The sequence below is a fragment of the Eschrichtius robustus genome, chromosome 11 (assembly GCF_028021215.1).
Source record: "Eschrichtius robustus isolate mEscRob2 chromosome 11, mEscRob2.pri, whole genome shotgun sequence".
Classification (NCBI taxonomy): Eukaryota; Metazoa; Chordata; class Mammalia; order Artiodactyla; family Eschrichtiidae; genus Eschrichtius; species Eschrichtius robustus.
In genome coordinates, this window is record NC_090834.1 from 74,255,725 (window position 1) to 74,261,464 (window position 5,740).

Genomic DNA, 5,740 nt, shown 5'->3' on the forward strand with positions numbered 1-5,740 from the left:
CTTAATCCCAAGAGACCACATATTGTATGATTCCATTTATATGAAATGGCTAGAATAGGCAAATCTATAGATTCAGAAAGTAGATTAGTGGTTGCCTAGGGCTTGGGGAAGTGGAAGGAAAAACTGCTGATGGATACATGGTTTCTTTAGAAGATGATAAAATTGATTGTGGTGATAATTGCATAACTCTGACTATATGACAAAAATATTTAATTGTGCACTTTAAATACGTGAATTATGTGGTATGTGAATTATATCTCAATAAACCTGTTGTTTAAAAAGCCTAGGGCTTCCCTGGTGGCGCAGTGGTTGAGAATCTGCCTGCCAATGCAGGGGACACGGGTTCGAGCCCTGGTCTGGGAGGATCCCACATGCCACAGAGCAGCTGGGCCCGTGAGCCACAATTACTGAGCCTGCGTGTCTGGAGCCTGTGCTCCGCAACAAGAGAGGCCGCGATAGTGACAGCCCCGCGCACCGCGATGAAGAGTGGTCCCCGCTTGCCACAACTAGAGAAAGCCCTCGCACAGACACGAAGACCCAACACAGCCATAAATAAATAAAATTTAATAAATAAATAAATAAAAAGCCTAAAGGCTATGCCAAAATGTTATTGATGGAAAATATTTGTAAAATAAAAACTGATGCAATAACAAAAATCGGTACCTAAATCCTAAATTATATTATCCTGAAAGTGAGGGAGGGAAGAAAAGGGCAAAAGGAAAGGTGTTAAATTCTTCACACATTTGACAGGGGAGTCAGGAGACACAGATATTGTTTTAATCTTGATTAGAGTAAAAACTAAAGTTTTTATATAAAAACTATAACCATTAATAATATTGAAAACAAAATGTATATCCTCCAAATTAATAGAAAAAAGAAACTAGAAGGATTTACATTTAGATGTTAACTAGTTACCTCACAAATATGGCACTATGAGTGATTTTTATTTCCTCTTCATTTTCCACATTTTCTACAAAGGGTTGTTTTATCTTCGTGTAAGTCTGCTTACCTTTGTGACTCTGACTTTTTTAAAATCTAATTTTATTTACTTATGTATTCACTTATGGTTAATTTTTAATATGCTAATAGATTCAGGTAATTTAAAATTCAAAAGATACAAAAAGGATGGTGAAAAGTTTTGCTGCTACCAGTGTACTCAGCCCCCAGCCACCACCACAAGCATGGAGTCTACAAATAGTAGCAGTTACTTCTTGGGTATCTTTGTTGACATATTTGATGCACATATATTAATTCTTTTCTGTCTTTTTAATACAAATACAGTGTAACATATACACTGTTTTGTACCTTCCTTTTTTCATTCAACAATGTATCTTAGAGATTGTCCCATATCAGTACCTGCAGAGCTTCCTCTTTCTTTTTAATGGCTACATGGTAGTTCACTGCATGGATTACCATAATTTATTGAGCCTCATATTCACATACTACTTTTATAATTGGCAAGAACAGCAAAGTGATTTTGGAGAAAAAACTATCTATCTTTTAATCTCAGGCTCTTCTTCCTCATTCTTTTTTTTTTTTTTTCCTTTTCCAAGTAACTGTCTTCTACATGTTCACTGGGTGAATGCAATCACTCTACTAGTTTGCCCATCATATCTAGATGGGTGATTTCCACATTTATGGCTCTCTCCTAACTTTGAAGCCCATATTTCTAACCATCTACTAGACAACTTCACTTGGTATTCCACTAATATTTTAAATTTAACATGTCTAAAATTAAAAACTTTTTACCACATAAACCTGCTCCTCTCTCACCACATCCATTCATATATTAATACAATAAAATTTTATTGAATCATGGCTTATACACAAGACATGGTGCTAATCTTAGATCCTATCCAAAAGAATCTTACAGCCTAGAATAGCCAGCAAGACATATATCTTTGTTCATACCTCTGTGATAGCACATATATTTTTGTTGTAAATAGTGATGACAGACTAACCAAGATAAATAAAAGGTAGTAGTAGAAAATAACATTGGAATGGATGTTGAGGTCAGAATATAGACCCTTAATTATAGGCTTAATTATATCAACTTAAATCTGTATAAAATGGAAAGCTCCAGAAATTTTTGAACAGGAGAGTGTCTACATTCCATTTTCAGATGATGGATCCGGCCATGATGTGTAAAATGGATTTAACGGGGGAACTATTCAAGGATGGGAGAAGGATATAATAAATCTATTAAACAGATGATTTGAACCTGAACAGACATAGTGGAAGACTGAAACTCAAGGCTTTGATCAGGCTGGCTTTGATCAGGCTACAGAGTTTTGTCTCGGAATATGATACTTTTGTGCTTATCAGGTTTCAGTCACACAAGACACTAACCATTCCCAAATACATGCCCCACCCTGGCTCCACTGTTTTCCAAGGCCTAGCTCAAAAACTTTTGAGGAAGAATTTCCCCTTTTCCCTCAGCTAAAATGAACTGCTGTAACTTACTGGTGCCACTTAATCATTCTTCCCCCACCAAGCTGTAAACTCCTTGAGGTAAGGGATTACCCATTATTTACTCTGGTTTTCCAGAAATTTAGCACACTGCCTGACACATACTAAGCACCCTATATAAATGTTGACTTATACTGGCACAGTGGAAAGTGCATGGGTTTTTGGAGTTTGACAGACTTAAGGACTCAATCCCAGCTGAGCCATTCGCTCGGTAGCTCTATGCTTATGGGCAAGTATTTAACTTTTCTTAAGCTTCATTGTCTATAAAATAAAACTTCTTGCAAATTGTTGTGAAGCTTTGAGATCAGTTATTTAAAAAGCACCTAGCAAAGTATATAGCACATAGTGGATATTCAATATATAAGTTATAATAATGGCTCCAGGAATTTTTTTTAGTCTCAGGTAAAACAGCAGATTTTTTTGTACAGAGCTTTTATTTCTTCTTTAGGTTTGTTAACTATGCTCAGTTATGACTCCCCTTAGTTGAGGAATATCAATGTATGCATTCAACAAACATTTATGAATGCCTACTACATGCTAAGCATTGAGTATACAAAACTGAGGAAGGCATGGTCTCTATACTCAGGAAAATTATTTTAAAATCCTATTAGTAACAGGGTCTCCTCTCCTTGTCTTTATTTTACTACCCAAGAAAGAAGGAAACTGCAGAGTTTCTGGGCCTTATATGAGATACAACTCTGTTACATTGTATAATTTCATATTTCCTATATTAATTAAAAAAATATTAACTACCCTGTGGCAGGCATTGTTCTAGAAGATACAGAAACAAAAAAAATGAAGATGAAACAGTTCCAATCCTGAAGAAGGTATTTTAGAGTATCTTCTTCTTGTTTTTAAAAACAAGGAAGATCGGGCTTCCCTGGTGGCGCAGTGGTTGAGAATCCGCCTGCCAATGTAGGGGACACGGGTTCGAGCCCTGGTCTGGGAAAATCCCACATGCCGCGGAGCAACTAGGCCCATGAGCCACAACTACTGAGCCTGCACGTCTGGAGCCTGTGCTCTGCAACAAGAGAGGCCGAGATAGTGAGAGGCACGCGCACTGCGATGAACAGTGGCCCCCGCTTGCCGCAACTAGAGAAAGCCCTCGCACAGAAACGATAGACCCAACACAGCCAAAAATAAATAAATAAAAATTAAAAAAAAAAACAAGGAAGAAGAGTATTACCGAGTTTTTCTGCCACATATGCAGTTCTATTACACTGCATAATTTCATCCTTACCTATAGCCTTCTGTATATGAAACTGAATAAAATCTGATGAAACGATCCAGACTTTATTATCTCCTGCGTTACTTCTTGGATTTTAATCTTGTTTTATGATAACTTGAAAATTTAGCCATTCAGGTACCAACAATTCTGGTGAAGAAATAAAAGGTCACTAGCTCATTAAAACTTTCTGGACTTTCATCAGTTAGTAAAGTTATAACTATTTACTAACTACTAACCTTACTGATGGCCCTTTTTTATTTCAGAATTCTTTCAGAAGTCTACATTACCTATTCAGCCATCCTATTTGTTTATTGATAACAAAAGTAAGGATTCTAAATTATATATATTATAGTTTGTCAAACCCTTTGAGTATGAACCGTAGTCCATCCTAGAAAATTCTGTAACTTAACTGTATGTCATTGTAGTTATGATAATAGAAATTTGGTAGAATCATGGAGTTAGGCAAAATATTATAAATAATTTAATTAATAGTAAAGAGCAAGCAACCACTTCCCAAAAATACCTTTTCTCCTCATGGGTTTACTCTTCTCGTCCTTGATTTAAGGTTTATTCTTACCACAGAACTAACTGATAAAGATACCCTTGCTTGGTTATAATATATGACCCTACCTTAGATTTTAAATAATATTATCCTAATTAGAATTGTTATTCCTTTGCTTCCAAAATAAAAGAGCAAAATTTGAATACATGACTGCATAAATTAAAGAACTCTCTTCCACTAGTCACAGTTCTATAAAAGATTCAGTGATCATCTGAAATCTAGGAAAGTAATACTATTTCTGCACAGGCAGTCAAACTAGAGTAATTGCTGAGATCAGAAGCTAATAGTTAAGTAGTTTCACAGGCTGCTCTCAGTACCAAAATGCACTCTTCATCTGTATTGTCTGTAAAGACTGTACTTACTTTTGTTTTAAAACAAAATTAAAATTCTGAACAAGGTCAGAAAGCTTCAGAATAAGTAAGGAAAAAGGAGGTTCAGGTTCAGGCCTAGTTAAAACTTCAGATACCTTGACACTCCATGAATTAAACTCCAGTATCCTAGTAATACCTATAGATTCAGTGCTTTCTTTCTGACAGTTGTTGGTGGGGAGAGGGGAGAAGGGGGAAGGGCTGCTTAATGGGTATTGACAGTTCCTTTTGGGGTGATGAAAATGTCTTGGAACTAGGAAGAGGTGACGGTTGCACAGCACTGTTTATGTACTAAGTGCTACTTAACTGTACACTTGAAAATGGTTAATTTTTTATAATGTGAATTTCACCTCATTTTTTTAAAAGTATCTCTTAAAAAGAAAAGAAAAAGATACAGGGCTTTTTCGGAGAGATGGACTTCACTTTGCCAAGGCCCCCAAAGTACAAAGCCTACATACCAGCAGCGAGGTTGAAGAGGGTCACTCCCACTTCATATAAAGCCGCGTAGAAAGCTTACAGGATTCCCTCAAATGAACCCTAGTTACAATAATGGCCAATTAACTGACATTTAACACCAATATGAACTCATTTCAGTGAGAATGAGAAAGCGGGAAAACGTTTGTCGGGAGTTTTTTAAAAGCTGCCCCACCGATTTAGAAATCACCTACGAGCAATAGAGAACACCACGGGAGAAACGGTAGGAGCCATATTTTTTTCTGAACGGTTTTTGTCTTGCGGTGACTGTACTCGTGAGGATTCAATAGGCCTCAAACATTACCTTTAAACCTAGGTGCTTAACTATAACGAATGCATTTGTCAATGGGGCAGCGTCTCACAGGGAAATGCGAAAACCCAGCATAAGCCTCTTTCTGTAGCGACGAAGCTTGAGCCCAAAGCTCACCGCCATATCCACCCACGGAAAAGCTCCCTCCACCAGCCGAGGAAGGCGGAGCTTCGGCGGGCACTCCCGCCACACAGCGCGAGCTGCGCTGCCGGGCTTCCTGGGACTTGTAGTTTTAGTCAACCCTCCATCTCCTTTGTTCAGGCGGTATGTGGTGAACCAGAAAACTACAACTCCCAGAGCGCTCCGGGGTGGAGAGCGCCCGCGGCGGT